General features: G+C 39.6%; 1 long non-coding RNA gene across 1 annotated transcript; it reads left to right on the forward strand.

The window, feature by feature from the left end:
- Positions 1 to 201: 201 nt before the first annotated feature.
- Positions 202 to 6986, forward strand: LOC121870044. The gene is made up of 3 exons (XR_006089629.1): positions 202 to 313; positions 6576 to 6674; positions 6878 to 6986. It is a non-coding gene; the product is annotated as an uncharacterized LOC121870044 (long non-coding RNA).
- Positions 6987 to 18117: the final 11131 nt, after the last annotated feature.

Here is an 18117-nt window from a genome sequence, read left to right on the forward strand (position 1 = left end):
GTGTTACTATAACTACCTGGTGATAGTTTATTATTACTTAGTGTTCAGTTTATAATACAATAATAAGTAGATGTAATACAATTATTCAAAAGTGTATGAGTAGTAGAGTAAAGTTTGTTTTTCCAGATAATATTAAGTAAATAATAATTGTTTAAACTATGTGATGTTAGTTTATATTATTATATTAGGTAAAGTTGAGTTGTTCGTGGTAAGTTATTAACAGTGTTCATCGCCTCACTTGTAAACATTAAGTCGACCAAAATGTGTTAATTAAAATACAAACTTGGAGGATTTAATACTTCACTACGTCACTGTGAGTTGTTTATTAACTTATATATAGCCAAGGTGAACCGTGGTACTTTAGTAAGACGTGTTACCTGTCTAGTACAGTACTGTCTGTTGTACAGTACTGTCTGTTGCTGGGTAATGTGTGTCACTACCACCAGTTGTTGGTGCACATGGAGAGTGTAGGGACAGTGTCACTACTGTTGTTGTTAAAACAGACTCAGTCAGCCAGCGGCCTTACTTGATGGAGAGTCACCACCAACACATGTTACCAGAAGCAACACCCACTAACACCAGCTGAGTCACCACCAACACATGTTACCAGAAGCAACACCCACTACTGCTGAGTCACCACCAACACATGTTACCAGAAGCAACACCCACTAACACCAGCTGAGTCACCACCAACACATGTTACCAGAAGCAACACCCACTAACACCAGCAGAGTCACCACCAACACATGTTACCAGAAGCAACACCCACTACTGCAACACTTAACACCAGCTGAGTCACCACCAACACATGTTACCAGAAGCAACACCCACTACTGCAACACTTAACACCAGCTGAGTCACTGAGTCACCACCAACACATGTTACCAGAAGCAACACCCACTACTGCAACACTTAACACCAGCTGAGTCACAGCTCACTGAGGTGTTACCAGAAGCAACACCTACTACTGCAACATTTAACACCAGCTGAGCGAGTGTTTACCAGAAGCAACACTAACACCAGCTGAGATTCACTGAGTCACCCAACACGTGTTAGCAGAAGCAACTAACACCAGCTGAGAGTCTGAGTCACCACCAACACATGTTACCAAAAGCAACACCCACTACTGCAACACTTAACACCCGCTGAGAGTCACTGAGTCACCACCAACACATGTTACCAGAAGCAACACCCACTACTGCAACACTTAACACCAGCTGAGAGTCACTGAGTCACCACCAACACATGTTACCAGAAGCAACACCCACTACTGCAACACTTAACACCAGCTGAGAGTCACTGAGTCACCACCAACACATGTTACCAGAAGCAACACCCACTACTGCAACACTTAACACCAGCTGAGAGTCACTGAGTCACCACCAACACATGTTACCAGAAGCAACACCCACTACTGCAACACTTAACACCAGCTGAGAGTCACTGAGTCACCACCAACACATGTTACCAGAAGCAACACCCACTACTGCAACACTTAACACCAGCTGAGAGTCACTGAGTCACCACCAACACATGTTACCAGAAGCAACACCCACTACTGCAACACTTAACACCAGCTGAGAGTCACTGAGTCACCACCAACACATGTTACCAGAAGCAACACCCACTAGTGCAACACTTAACACCAGCTGAGAGTCACTGAGTCACCACCAACACATGTTACCAGAAGCAACACCCACTACTGCAACACTTAACACCAGCTGAGAGTCACTGAGTCACCATCAACACATGTTACCAGAAGCAACACCCACTACTGTAACACTTAACACCCGCTCAATATTAAACAAATTTAAAAACGTTTCAATTTCACTGTTTTATAGTGAACACTGTCCCAGTTATGTAAAATGTGTTAAAACTTGGTTATTTCTGAATTAAACGTGACATAGCCTAACCTAACCTAACCATATTTGATAACAAAAGCAAGTGGCAGAAGCATTGTTAGAAGACCTTGCCAACCTAACCAAACAAACTTGACCTAACCTAACCTAACCTTCCAGAACCCCCGGCATATTAAACAGAAAGAACTTCCTATTATATGGTGTAATTTGACGTTTTTTGTGGACCTGAGAGCAGCCGCCTGATCTGTGTGGCTCATAAACCTACACTGGTGACTGGCGTTGAGTGGAGATGATTGGCTGTGTACCGCCGCATCACCACCGAGAAAGACAAGTGATGTGCGCCAGACAAAGTAGTTCTCGCCTAGTCACCTAATTATCTACCAAACGAAGCAATTACCCTAAAAATTATTATTATATCAGAACTCATTGATGAAAATATAATATTGTACAGCATAGTTAATATGACTTACAAACTTGAGACAGCAATAGTTGGAGGTGGTGAATGGCTGCCTCTCACCCCTCCACCTGGTGTAACACAACACACTATGTGAAATATTACTTATAGTACATTTTGTTTCTCCATCTAGTTGTCTCTCTGTCTATTGTTGTCTACATGTCAATAGACCCAAATTCAGGACGGTAGTTTGAGCCTGGGATTTGAGCTCGACTCTGGTGTGTGAATCGGGATTCCTTGAGCCTAGATTTCTTCCAGTGGATTATTACCCATATTCAGAACATCGGCTTGAACCCCGGATCTGGTAATCTGCTCCGTTTTTCTTCAGTTACGAGCAAAGATTCAAACACTGAAAATCCAGCCAATCACGTTTCATCTACACCATTACGGCAGCCAGTCGCCATCGAGAGTAATGTTTACAAGATTATGGCGGCAACTAAGACTGGACGAGTTTTTACGGAAGAGGATAAATCTCTCCTTGTACATCATAAGTTACTTTTATTACTATAATTATGGTCAAATTATAATGATTTATGGTACTGTGTTACAACCTGGCTGTGTTGTTAGATGATAACAAAGAAATTCATAGAGGAAGAACAACTATATACAATTGTTGACATAATCCAGGACCGGCGTCAATATTCATTACCAAAACAAGATGAATCGATACTGGGCGTAGTAACCCGGCTAGGTTAGGTTAGGTTTCTTTCTCTCGGCATTGATTCAATTATACAGTAAAGCCTCTGTTAACAAGTAGCATCCTGTGTACCGTGGGCTGGTGTCTTGCCAACAGTGTGGATGTGGGTTACACTATAATAACCCGTTATAGTACATCCTTCTTTCCTCACACTGTTGAATGCTCTGCCTTCTTCTGTGTTTCCATACAATCTGTCTCACGCTAAACAAGATGCTTCTCTGGCGGTGTTCATTAATATAACCTTTTTATTTTATATTTTTTTAATTTATTTTTACTCTTCCCTCCCCTAGACCCTGTTGTGGGTCATGACCTGTGCCCGGGTGGACTATTACCCATAAAAAATATATATAGCCGGTGTACCGGATTATGAATGTCTTCACATAACCTGACCTAACCTAACCTAACTTAACCATTGTTCATTAAAACTTAAATATTCACAATTTCCTTCAATCAACAACTCTTCACTGACTTACTGTGCAGTGAGAGTAGAATGGGTGAAGCTTTTATCCCTCACAACTCTTAAAGATATTCAGAAATATATTCATTATGTACAATACACTATTTGATATGTGTATATTACATAACTGTAAACGCCTTGGTTAAGGTCGTTCAGGTGACGGGCAAGTCGAAGGGAATGATTGGAACTCTTCTTTTGACTCATTCAATATTTATTGATGTGGTCAAAACCTACAGAGGAGATGTTCATAATATTACATGGTGATCCATCTGATACATAATGAGTTAGTCTCACACAATTTTATCTTAATTACTAGTTATTAAACATAGTGACATAACACAAAGTTCATAACTCTAGTAACCTTAGTTATGCTTCATTCTCCATTGCCTTATTACTCCAGGTTAGGCACAAACGAGTAGGTGTAATTAGTCAACAAAATTTCAGTACCAAGGGGTATGTCATCACTTAGGCTGTACTTACAAGTGCGGGTCAATGCAGATCAGTATGGTGTTCCAAGAGACAACAGTACTGAGTAAATTGTCCCAGCACAAATTCTCGGACAGGATTATGAGTCGATGTTCATCAGTGCCAGCAGAAGGCTGGTCTTCACAGCCTCACGAGAGAGGGTGATCTGTCTCATGGCGGGGCGGGCAGCACCACCACCCGCCGAAGACAGTCCACTCAGCAGAGCCAGGACTTGTCTGTAAACACTTCTACATCTGGCGAGGTCACGGGTCGAAAGATTTAATGGCATCACACGCCAGCACTGTAGCTGAAGCCATCGGCAATAACAGTCATTATTCTAATTTTTATACAAATTATTGCTTGTCACTGTTGAAGATGGAGGAGACAACCACCTCATTACAGCCTCATGGATCGTTAAATTTGAAGGTTAGTTAAGATCTTTGTGTCGTCCAATTGAGGTGGGGGTAATTATATAGGACTAACTCAAGAGCAAAATGGATTGAGAACGATTATAAAAACGTCAGATTTTCATTGTTATATTATAGTGGACACTGTTTGTGGTAATGTTAGTAAAATGGATGTTTTTTAAATAAACGCTACTTAACATTTGTGGTTATGAAGGACAGACCTAACCAAACAAACCTGCCTAACCTAACTTCCCTGGTATATTAAAAAAAAAAAAAGTTACGATACTGTGATATTTGAGACATTTTCTGGACGTGAGATGATACAGCAGCATCGGCACTATGGCGGGTTAGTCCTATATATTAACCAAGGTGGGATTTTGGGTCATTTTTATTTTGGGAAAGATTTTTTTTATTTAATTGAAGTAAAAAAATTTGGTTATAAGAATGTGGTACTTTTTATTTATGGTTAAATTACAGTTTGTAGTAAAAAAATTGTTTTTGAGACATTTTGGGAACTTTACTGTAATGTTGCAGTTTATTTTTTGACAAGAAATTTACATTTTTGTCACTGTATTTGGTGGGATCCTAACCTAACCAAATCATGTGTCCGATGGTGAGGTTTTAATTCTCGGGGAAAATTACAATTTGGTGAGATTCAAACCTAATCTAACCAAATCATGTCTTCGATGGTATTTTAATTCTCTGGGAAAGAAAAATCGCAAGACACTTCACAATATCGGCGTTTATAGATAATTAAACCCTTATGGCAGTGGGATATAACTTGTGAATTTACCAGGTGTTATCCATTAGTGACTAGTAAGTGGTATTAAGAAAGTTGTTGACCAGAGTTAACTTGTGGTCCTTCTGCGGCTCTTCACAGTCTGCTTGGTTCTTGATTTCCCGAAATAACTTGGCGTCGTCGGCAAACATTTGTATGGAGGAGTGTACAACGTCAGGCATATCATTATGAAACAAACAAACAACAGCGGGTCCAATACACTGCCCTGTGGTACCCCGCTTGTGACAGGTACAGATGATGATTTCGTGCCATTAATCGCCACACACTGCTTGCGGTCATGTAGAAAGTCTTCTATCCACACTAGGACATTTCCTTTAATTCCGTACCCTTCCAGCTTGATTTTCAGCCTTTCTTGGGGTACATTGTCGAAAGCCTTGGTAAAATCTAGGTAAATATTGTCTATACAGTGGTCCCTCGGTTAACGAACTCAATCGTTCCAGCAGGTTGTTCGTTAACCGAAAAGTTCATTAACCGAAACCATTGTTTCAATAGGTTTTTGGGTAATTGGTTCCAGCTCACCGAAAATTGCCTAAATTCAACAAAAATGGTAGAAAAGTTCACTTACTTTGAGGTGTGTATGTAGAAGGCTCCTGGATGATGATGATGGGAATTAGAATGGGGGTGGAGGAGAAGGAAGAAGAGAAGGCATTGGGGTGGAAGAGAAGTCACCCCATGGCACCATTTCACCCATAAATTTTAGTTCTCTTGGTGTATTTCAAGATTATTTTCTTTAAATCAACACTGCACTGCATTATATATTGTCAATATGCAAAATATATTTCAAAATGACCAATAATTTGCTTGGAAACACAGAAAAAAAGCGTTTAGTTGAAGAGAGTCTCAAGCAAGATGTTACCTCCAGTGAAAACAGAGAGAAACTAACGCCTGTTTGCTGTGTTAAGAGGCTGGATGCCGCGCATTAAACTAGTAACTTTACCTTCAATTATGTTCAATAATTGTTAAAATGACTAAAAAATTGAATATTAAACTTTTAAAATTATTGAATAGTATAAACATAGTGATATTTCCTAAAATAGTAAGGAATTTAAGCCCTAGAACCGATTAATGTATTGGCGGACTGATACTAAAGCTGGTTGCCCGGCCAGTGCAAGCGAAAACATGTTGAGGTCGGTTCGTAAGAAATTCGTTACCCGAATTTTTGTTCGTTAACCGAATTGAAGATTCTTATGGAAGGCAGTTCGTTAACCGAAATTTCGTTAACCGAGGCGTTCGTTAACCGAGGGATCACTGTATTACCACCCTGTTCCAGAATAAGGGTCCAAATATCCAATGCCTTAAGCAATTGTGTTAAGCGGGAGCGCCCCGGCATAAACCCGTGTTGGCAATCCTTTACAAGGTTGTTTCGTCTCCAACATGTTGGAACAAAAAATTATCTGAGTTTCTACAAAAAGAGTAACAGGGTTATTTTGTTTACAGTTTATGGCTCCAATTGGTTGTTACTGTAGTGTTAAGACAACTACCATATTGCTGCCTCGCTGATCATGGTTAATTAAGTTCCTCGTGTCATTCGTCGAGGTAAGATTTTCTAAAGTGTTTCTTTATTCTCTTTAATAAGTTTTATGGAAATTTCTTAATTTAACCATAATATTGTATTTATATGTTTGAAGATTTAATGAGTTCCTGTATAATATATTACTGTACAGTACTGTATACATATTATATAATATTACTGCCCAGAGTATTTAATTTATTAGTTGTTAAAATGTTATTCATTCCAGGACGGTGACGTGAAGATGTAAAATATGGGCCACAAGACGAAGGTTTGTTTTGGTTAACGGGTCTCTTGCTGCACCACATTGGAAACTTTCTGTTATAATATAAGGAACAGTACAGTGTATATCTTTGTGGTTTTAGTTTTTATTAGGGATCTGGGACCACCGTTTAAAAATTTAAGTATTGTGTTAATGACCTTTGAAATAATTAGATATTTTAAGTAGATTACGCTGTGCCCGTAAGTTTTAAAAGGCCTTTATGGATGGTCTTAAATATGTTGACCATCTTTACCGTATGAAGTTAGTTTCACGTTGTCAAAATATTTGTCAAATATGCCTGACCTAATACCTTTGTCTTCAGCACTTGGGGTAAAAAAATAGTTTAAATATCCTACAAAGGTACAGGGTACTACTTTACCTGATTTTAAATCTGGGTTCACAAATTAGTTATTGTGTTAATGACTTTTTGAAACAATTCGATATTTAAAGTAGATTACTTAGGCTTTGCCCGTATTTTTTAAAAGGCCTTCATAAACGTTTTAAAAATATAGACTATTGGGGTGTCAACTGCATGGAAAAGCCAGGAAACTTTACAAACAAATGGGGTATTTTATTTGGGTTAAGTTATACTTAAATATAGTTTTTTGGCATCAATCTTGGCATAAATTAATGCTGTACTGTATAATAGGTAAATAATTATTGTACTTTTAGGAACATTCCACAACAATAATGATGATAGTTCAAGTTAGTAACCAAATATTACAGGTTATACCTACTGCCGTGAGTATCGTCCAGTGAATTGTTCTTATAATGGACTGGTTCCGCGTTAATAAAGGTTCATATAGGTGGATAGTGGAGTGTTGACCCACGTTAGGTTAAGGTTGTCACCAGGGAGGGTCGCTAAAATATCTTCAGTGGTCCCTCCATTAACCAACACAATTGGTTCCACAGAGTCGTTCGTTAACTGAATCTATATACTATAGTGTTATATATTAATAAAATATTAATAAATAAACTTAAAATAGTTCAACACAAAATGTTATTGCTTAAATTTATTTTAGTATAATTGTAAATGCTGTCAAACTATTTGGTTCTCCAGCCACTGACTTAAGTTTAGTTTAATATTGATATATATCTATTAGCGGGAATTTAATCAATAATAAATCATTATAATTAAAGTATAATTAATTTATGTTATGTAACATTTATAAATAAAATACTTTTATTATAGTATTAATAATGAAAGCTTGTAGTTACTGAAAGATAAGAGAGAGAATCGGACAAGATGTAGCAGGTCAACATCAACCACCGTGGCCGTCTTGTTTATTGTTGTTAATTTTGTTAGTAAATGTTAATTTGTGGGCCTTCCTCCCTCCCTCGTGGTAAAGGTAATAAATGTTTTATGTTATGTCGTTGATATAAACATACATTAGAATGTTTGAGTTAAAGGTTGGTTATCCGAGATGGGCCGAGTTGGTAGTTGATGGGCCGAGTTGGAGGCACATCAGTCACACTATAATAACCCAATATAGTACATCCTTCTTTACTCACACAGCCAAACTGTGTCTGTGTGGATGTGGGTCACACTATAATAACCAGTTATAATACATCCTTCTTTACTCACACAGCCAAACTGTGTCTGTGTGGATGTGGGTCACACTATAATAACCCGTTATAGTACATCCTTCTTTACTCACACAGCCAAACTGTGTCTGTGTGGATATGGGTCACATTATAATAACCCGTTATAGTACATCCTTCTTTACTCACACAGCCAAACTGTGTCTGTGTGGATGTGGGTCACACTATAATAACCCATTATAGTACATCCTTCTTTACTCACATAGCCAAACTGTGTCTGTGTGGATGTGGGTCACACTATAATAACCCATTATAGTACATCCTTCTTTACTCACACAGCCTAACTGTGTCTGTGTGGATGTGGGTCACACTATAATAACCCATTATAGTACATCCTTCTTTACTCACACAGCCTAACTGTGTCTGTGTGGATGTGGGTCACACTATAATAACCCGTTATAGTACATCTTCTTTACTCACACAGCCAAACTGTGTCTGTGTGGATATGGGTCACATTATAATAACCCGTTATAGTACATCCTTCTTTACTCACACAGCCAAACTGTGTCTGTGTGGATGTGGGTCACACTATAATAACCCATTATAGTACATCCTTCTTTACTCACACCCAAATTGTGTCTGTGTGGATGTGGGTCACACTATAATAACCCATTATAGTACATCCTTCTTTCCTCACATTGTTGAATGCTCTGCCTTCTTCTGTGTTTCCATACTCATACAATCTGTCTCACTTCAAAAGCTGGTTTTCCGGCATCTTCGCGGTGTACATTAATATAACCTTTTTCTTTTATATTTTTATTTTATTTTTACTCTTATTTTACACAAATTGATTTAGTCACTTGTAGTTTTCATTTATAAATTGTACTTTTATAAGAATATCATCTAAGGCAAAATATTTTGTTTCAGATACTGTGATGTCACATCTCAAGACCAAGTGTAACTAAGTAGAAGTTCACAATGTCAAGCAGAGATAAAAAGCTCTCCTGTGAGGAATGTGGCAAGCAGTTTGGGTTCAAGTCTACTCTTCAGAAACATTTACTTGTACACAATGGTGTGAAGGAGTTTGAATGTGAGGAATGTGGGAAATGTTTCTCCCGGAAGGGTAATCTCAAGATGCACATTCTTGTACACAATGGAGTGAAGGAGTTTGAATGTGAGGAATGTGGGAAATGTTTCTCCCACAAGAGTACTCTCAAGACACACATTCTTGTGCACAATGGAGTGAAGGAGTTTGAATGTGAGGAATGTGGGAAATGTTTCTCCCACAAGAGTACTCTCAAGACACACATTCTTGTACACAATGGAGTGAAGGAGTTTGAATGTGAGGAATGTGGGAAATGTTTCTCATCTAACAGTGATCTCAGGAAACACATTCTTGTACACAATAGTATAAAGAAGTTTGAATGTGAGGAATGTGGGAAATGTTTCTCACGGAAGGATCATCTCAAGACACACATTCTTGGACACAATGGTGTGAAGGAGTTTGAATGTGAGGAATGTGGGAAATGTTTCTCCCGGAAGGGTAATCTCAAGACACACATTCTTGGACACAGTGGTGTGAAGGAGTTTGAATGTGAGGAATGTGGGAAATATTTCTCCCGGAAGGGTAATCTCAAGACACACATTCTTGAACACAATGGTGTGAAGGAGTTTGAATGTGCGGAATGTGGGAAATGTTTCCCCCGGAAGAGTACTCTCAAGACACACATTCTTGTACACAATGGAGTGAAGGAGTTTGAATGTGAGGAATGTGGGAAATGTTTCTCCCACAAGAGTGATCTCAAGAGACACATTCTTGTACACAATGGTATAAAGAAGTTTGAATGTGAGGAATGTGGGAAACATTTTGCACTAAAGAGTACTCTCAAGATACACATTCTTGGACACAGTGGTATAAAGGAGATTGAATGTGAGGAATGTTGGAAATGTTTCTCCCACAGCGGTCACCTCAAACGTCATAAACTTGTGCATGAAAAAAACAGAATTCAATAAATGTTTGAATGACTTTAACAGAAGGTAAATGTGACACACAAAATTGAATACAGTGATATACATCAATATAAAACCACTTGAACAAACTCTATGAATGTAGCAGTAATAAAGACAAGTGACAAATGCCACTTTTATAGATATTAAACACAAGTTATCTGCTCTTAAGATGTAAATTACTTCTACCATGGCCTTAGTGAAGACATTTGGTGTTGGTTAAATATCACTCATAATAATACTCCATTTTGTTTCATCAGTCTTTTTAATAATGTTATTTACAGTACAGTAGTGAACAAAGGTTAAACTTATCGTCTATGTGCTTAAAATTTCATCTTTACTGGATAAGTTGTGTTGAACAGAGAAGAACTCATTTACTATAATTTGTGCATCAATAGTTGTGTCAACTGTGTACGTCTGTCTTTATTTACACGCGACGTAAGTATTATCACAAGTACGTACATTAATGCAGGTAGTAAATCATCTTGGTAAAGTAGTACAGTGGTGGTAGACCATTTGTTATAGTCAAGGTGTTGTCATTATCTCACGGACCTCTTCAATCTCTGTTGAAATTGTACGTAAATATTTGATAAGTTTTGCTCAACTCTGACGAGATATTTTGATATTTTATCTTGACTAAAATGGTTGGTAGTTTTGATTCATGTTTTAAATATATTCTTTCATCACTTACAGATATATGGTACCATTGTCTGGTAAATAATGGTTAGCGTTCATATATAGTAGCTGGTGTTATGGGGCAGATGAACTTTAACACCCCTTAACTGTATATAATATCATGTTTAATATATTGTTCAGTTAGCATCTTGTGCCTTAGTTAGGTAACTCTTCTTGGTTATATATCAATTCATCCTTGGGCAGTCATTTTCTTAAAGTAGCCAATGCTGAAATACCAAACTCTGGGTTAAAAATTTGTTTTTTGATCATGTTAAGCAGAAGACTTGGTGAAATTAACATACAGTATTTAGATATTTGCTGTTCTTTTATACAACTTTTCCTAATAGCACTGGCATGTGTTTATTTAACAATGGTATTTAAAAAAATGATTGCTCTAAGAATGGCATTAATTTTGTGGACATGAATACAGTTGGCCCTTAACATACGCGGGTTTATAATACACGGATTTGCAAATACGCGGATTGCCCCGCCGGAGGAATATTCTGTACATTGAAGTAATTGAAGTACATTCAAATCGCGCGCGGCACCGAACACGGGACACCGCCCGCTCCCGCAACCTCACACACACACACACGCATAGCTCTCCCTCACTCAGTCAGTCTCCCTGTAACCACGCTTGTGTTGACATCAGCATTGTAGTTGCAAAAATATTACATTTCCGTGAATGTATTATATCAAGCACAGTATGAATAGAATATCACTAATATAAGAGTATTTTAACCGAAAACTACTAAAAAAACGAGTAACATATCTTGAACATCGGAAGGTTAGGTAAAGTCTTTTGTTTTCATGTAGTTTATCCCAATTTACATTGAAATGCATTACGTTTCAGCAAAACTACTACAGTAGTACCCCGCTTAACGCGGTCAATATAACCCACAGGGTACCGTGTTAAGTGAAAACCGCGCTAAGTGAGCAACAGAACATATGGGATTAATTCCAATAGAAACTGGCCCGACCCCCAAACTCCACTTTTTCCGACACAATACCTATGTTCTAGTAAAAATAACATCTTAATTTTATGATGGTACATGCACACAATTAATACTTAAGAGAAATAGAGCAATACAGTTGCCAAGTTAATGTCCATTCAAATAATGGACTCAACTCCCTCCCCCTCTTCTCACAGTACACTCGCTGGCTCTTCCCTCTGAGAAATTTTGGGGGGAAAACCACTAAATTTTAATAAATAATACCTCAAACTAAAGTTAGGATAATACAATTGACATTGCTGGATTCCTTGTAAGACCAGGAATATTTTGAATATAAATGTCATATATTTGTACAAAAGATAACATATTTACTCAGAGTAAACATTATATCTAAAATTTGTATGTCTAATGCAAAATCTATGATGTTTATATTCAAAATGATCATCAAATTGTAAGAATTCCAGTAATGTAAATTATATTCTGACCGGGTAATTGTATGAATTTTATGAGCTAAAACAAATATCTTCAGTTAATAAAAAAAAAAAATATTCTTCACACGGTAACAGATGGTCGGTCGGTCCCTCCCTCCCCCCCACCCCCCACCAACCGTCCCTACCAGATGTGTGGGAAAAACCAGAATATTTACCTTTTTAGTAATAAATAATACCTCAAACTAAAGTTAGGATGATATAATTGACATTGCTGGATTCCTTGTAAGACCAGGAATATTTTGAATACAAATGTCATATATTTTGCACAAAAAATAGCATATTTACTCAGAGTAAACATTATATCTAAAATTTGTATGTCTAATGCAAAATTTATGATGTTTATATTCAAAATGATCAACATATTGTAAGAATTCCAGCAATGTAAATTATATTCTGGCCGGGTAATTTGTATGAATTTTATGAGCTAAAACAGGCAGGCAGGCAGGGTGGCGGGTGGGGGGTGGGGCGAATCTAAAAATAGCTCTCGAGCCGGACACTCACCGCGTATACGTGGAAAAAACCTGGTTAAGTGAAAGTTCGGCTCTGGCGAGGCACCGCGTATACGGTAAAACGCGCTAAGCGAAACCGCGTTAAGCGGGGTAATACTGTATTTATTTCTGAGAATATGGAAATGTAATATTTTGCTGAAATAACGTACGTATTACAGTGGAAAGTGACGAAAACAATGACTTTCGCTTTCTTTCGTTCAAAAGATGTTACCGTAATCGCTTTTCGAATGGTTTTCAGTTAAAAAACTGTTGTATTACAATAATATTCTATCCTAATTCACTTGTGATGCAACAGTTTTTTTAACTGAGAACCATTCGAAAAGCGATTACGGTAACATCTTTTGAACGAAAGAAAGCGAAAGTCATTGTTTTCGTCACTTTCCACTGTAATACGTACGTCATTTCAGCAAAAATATTACATTTCCGTGAATATAGTATATCAAGCACAGTATGAATATACTATCATTGTAATATAACAGTATTTTAACCGAAAACTATTAAAAAATCGAGTAACATCGCTTGAACATTGGAAGGTTAGGTAAAGTCTTTTGTTTTCGTCATGTATTTTATCCTATTTTACATTGAAATACATCATGTTTCATCAAAACTATTATTTATTTCTGAGAATATATTCATTCAGGCACAGTTTAGGTAAAATATACATGTGCTGTAACATTTTTTAATTGAAAACGATTCGAAAAACACGTACCCTCTAGCCCTGTTCAAGGAGAAGACTGGGAGGAGCTGTTTGGTGCTTCAGACGATGACAAGGAAAATGATTTTGATGGATTTTAATGAAAATATTGAGAAAGACCCTGGCACTGTCAAGGAAAGTGGCTGCTGAAGGCTTCCAGGACATGGCAGAGGACGAGATTAGGGAGCTAATTGAAGAGCATGACACTGAGCTGACCGAGGAGGATCTACAGGAGTTAGTAGACTCAGGCAAGGAAGAGGAAGCGAAGGGGAAAGAGGAATAGGAAGAGGAAGAGCACCAAGAAATATCGTTGGAGAAGTTGGGGGAGATGACCAGGAATATTGAGGCACTGAAAAACCTGGCCTATAGTATGGACCCCTCCATGGTGCGTGCCCTGAAATTCATGCGAGGGATGGATGACGTTTTCGCTCCATACAAAAACATCATGGAAGAAATGAATGAAAGAGACGACAACTCCCCAACACCATGTTCTTTGATCACCGAAGGAGAGATTTAACACCATCAATCACTGGCGGCAGTGAGGAAGCAGCTGAATCCACCGTCGCCCCCACTTCACCACCCGTTATGGAATTGAGTGACGATGAGCCCGATGACCCCCGTCCTGTCGCTGAGGATAGGTACTGTACAGTAAAGTGAAATTTGTATCTCTTTTTTTTTAATATCTTTTCTTGCCATGTTTATTGTTTGCAAAAATGCACAGCACAGTACAGTTCAGTACTGTACATAGGAAGTGGAGGTGCAGTTATTCACAAAACATTTGTGTTTGTTGTCGGCAGTAGTGACGGTGAGGAGGGAGCGGAGGCGGAGGGAGCGTGTTGGGAGGAGTGGTGACCTTGGACGCGGGAGCAGGGACGAGATGCCAACCAGTACATTACGGGTGTATTAATTGTTTTTATAGCTATTTTTGCATTTTAATATTAAATACTGTACACTACGTTTCAACAAAACTACCATTTATTTCTGAGAACATGGAAATGTAATATTTTTGCTGAAATGATGTACGTATTACAGTGGAAAGTGGGATAAAATTGTGACGAAAGCAATGACTTTCTCTTTCTTTCGCTCAGTAGATGTTACCGTAATCGCTTTTCGAATGGTTTTCAGTTGTGGGATTATACGGCTAATGATAGGATAGAATATTATTGTAATACAGTACGAGTACAACAGTTTCTTAACTGAAAACCATTCGAAAAGCGATATAGGTAAAATATTTTGAATAACGAAAGAAAGCGAAAGTCATTGTTTTCGTCATGATTTTATCCCACTTTCCACTGTAATATGTTCGTGAGTCCAGCAAAAATATTACATTTCTATATTTATTTCTGAGAATACATATACACTCAACCCTCACATTACGCGGTCCCGCATTCCGCGGTTCACCGTTAACGCGGTGCCTTGCCAGAACCTCACGTGCTCACATTCCGCGGTCGTGAACGCCATTACGCGGAGAGTGTCCGGCGCGACGCTATTTTTAGATTTGCCCCACGCGCCACCCACCCGCCCGCCTGCCTGCCTCTCCCTCCTCCTCCCTCCTCCTCCCTCCGCTTCGGCAAGCGGCGCGGTAAGGTTGCGCAGTGTGTGTCTTTGTTGCGTTATCACTGACGTCATATGACGTATCAGACCTGTGATTGGCCATGCATCCCTACCCCCCTCTGCTGCTAGCTGTAATTGGCTTAAAGTATTATGACGTGTCCACCCGGGGGAGGGAGGGAGGGAGGAGAGACGACGCTTGACCTAGCCGCGGCAGTTTCATCCCTCCAGGCCACTCCGTGTAAACGCGCATCCATTGTTCCGTAAAATGGCTTCCGCCGGACCACCACCCCCAGAGAAAAACCTTTCCTTACCTGGACCCAGCGGCACTAAACCAAAGAAGACACGACGTTCCTTAAGCTACGAGGTGAAGTATAGCATCATCCAAGAGTTGGAGAAAGGAACAAGGCAGGTTGATTTGGCGCGCCAGCATGGCGTGAACGAATCTACGATCCGGACTATAAAGAAGGATTCAGCCAAGATAAAGGAGCACATGAAGATCACAAAGTCTACAGGTGCTTCTATGATCAAGTATTTTCACAACCAGGTGCTTCTCAAGACAGAAAAATTACTTGTGAGGTACTTGGTGCGTCAGGCGCGACGGAACATGGCGGTCGACACGCGCTCTGTGAAGGACTACGCATGTGAACTGTACATGGCAGTGGCACGAAAGATGGGAACTTCAGAGCCCAAACCCTTTAATGCTTCCTCTGGGTGGTTACAGAGGTTTAAGATCCGGAACAAGATCACCAATATAAACATTGGTGGTGAAGAAGCGAGTGCTGATCGTGCTGCGGCTCGGGAATTTCCTCCGTTTTTACGTGAGATTATGGAGGAAGGACAGTACAGTGACGACCAGGTGTTTAACATGGACGAATCTGGTCTTTTCTGGAAAAAACTACCTTCCAAGTCCTTCGTTGTGAAGAATGCCAGCAGGATTCGGGGCCGGAAAATGCAGAAGGAACACATCACCGTCCTGTTTACCACCAATGCCTCCGGTACCTGTAAGCTCAAGTTATCGGTGATCCACACAGCCCGCAAGCCGCACGCCTACAAGAGCATGGACATGACCAAGCTAAATGTCCACTGGCTGACAGCACGTAAGGCATGGATGTTCTCTACACTGTCCCTCTCCTGGTTTGATGACTGTTTTGTTCCCGATGTAAAGAAATTCTGTGAGCGACAGAATGTCCCATTTAATATTTTGTTGCTGCTGGACAACGCACCAGGACACTCGCCCCTACTGTTAGATCGTCACCCCAACGTAAAAGTGGTCTTCCTTCCTCCCAACACTACGTCTTTAATCCAGCCCATGGACCAGGAGTTGATTTGCAATGTGAAAGCTGCATTCTCAACAAAAAAATTCCAGCTCCTGAACGACTACACCAACACCAGGGAAGAGTTGCGTAACCTGAGTGACACCACCACCGATAGCAAGAGCGACGAAGATGAGGAACAACAGTTAGAACAGCAAAAAATACTCTTCAAACAATTCTGGAGAGTATTTAACATCAAGAAAGCTGTGGACATCTTGGTGGAGTCATGGGATCAGCTGTCTATTGCTACAATTCGTCACGCATGGAGACATGTGTTGCATGGAATACCAGGTGAGAGGAGGAGTCAATCTGTGACTGGTGAGGTTCAGAATGTTGCAGTAGCAGTGGACCTTGCCAGAGAAGCTGCGCAGACTGTTACAGTTCCAGGCTTCTCCGAGACCACCAACGACGACATCCTGGAGGTGATCAGAAATCCTGAAGTGACTGCCGACGAGATGTTGGAAGAAGAACACGTCAGTGAAGAGGAGGAAGAAGGTGCGGCAGTCTCCGAAGAACACAATTTAAGTCATAGTGATATTAAGGGTGCCATGGAGTGTGCAGAGAAGATGAAGTCCTTCCTTTCCCGCGACAATGACGATGACCGCTATGAAGTCTTCCATAACCGGCTGGTGCAGGCTATGGAGCCGTACATCAAGGTGTATCACGACAACATCAACGCCAGCCGTCAGCAAAGCATAACAGATTTCTTCACCCGCAACCCACCACAGCCAGCCCAAGCCAGTGATAGTGACAGTGAAGTTGACTTTGAGGGATTTGTCAGGGAAGCCCTGACAACTGTAAGTGACAGTGATGATGATTCACCTAGTAATGGTGATTCACCTGAGGGCCAGTAATCTGCCCTCTGCCTCGGAACCAGCCTCCATCCCCGTATGCCGACCCATCTCTTCTACTACCGTAAGTGTTCCACATAATTTTTAGTTTTCTAACCTTACCTTTATTTTTCCTATGTTAACCTTTATCTTTCCTAACCTAACCTCTTCTATATTACTTGTTTTTTCATACCATCATAAAGTTAAGATAAAATTTTTACTGCAACATAGTTATGTGTCGTCAAAAAGTGGAGTTTGGGGATCGGCCTGGACTCCATTTCAATTAATCCCATATGTTATGTTGTTCACTTTACGCGTTCCTCACTTTCCGCGGTACCCTCCGGGTTACATTAACCGCGTAATGTGAGACCCAACTGTACAGTAGTACCCGCTTAACGCGGTCAATAAAACTCACAGGGTACCGTGTTAAGTGAAAACCTCGCTAAGTGAACAACAGAACATATGGGATTAATTCCAATAGAAACTGGCCCGATCCCCAAACTCACCTTTTTCCGACACAATACCTATGTTCTAGTAAAAATAACATCTTAATTTTATGATGGTACATGCACACAATTAATACTTAAGAGAAATAGAGAAATACAGTCGCCAAGTTAATGTCCATTCAAATAATGGACT

Source organism: Homarus americanus, unplaced genomic scaffold (assembly GCF_018991925.1).
Source record: "Homarus americanus isolate GMGI-L3 unplaced genomic scaffold, GMGI_Hamer_2.0 scaffold47048, whole genome shotgun sequence".
NCBI classification, from domain to species: Eukaryota; Metazoa; Arthropoda; class Malacostraca; order Decapoda; family Nephropidae; genus Homarus; species Homarus americanus.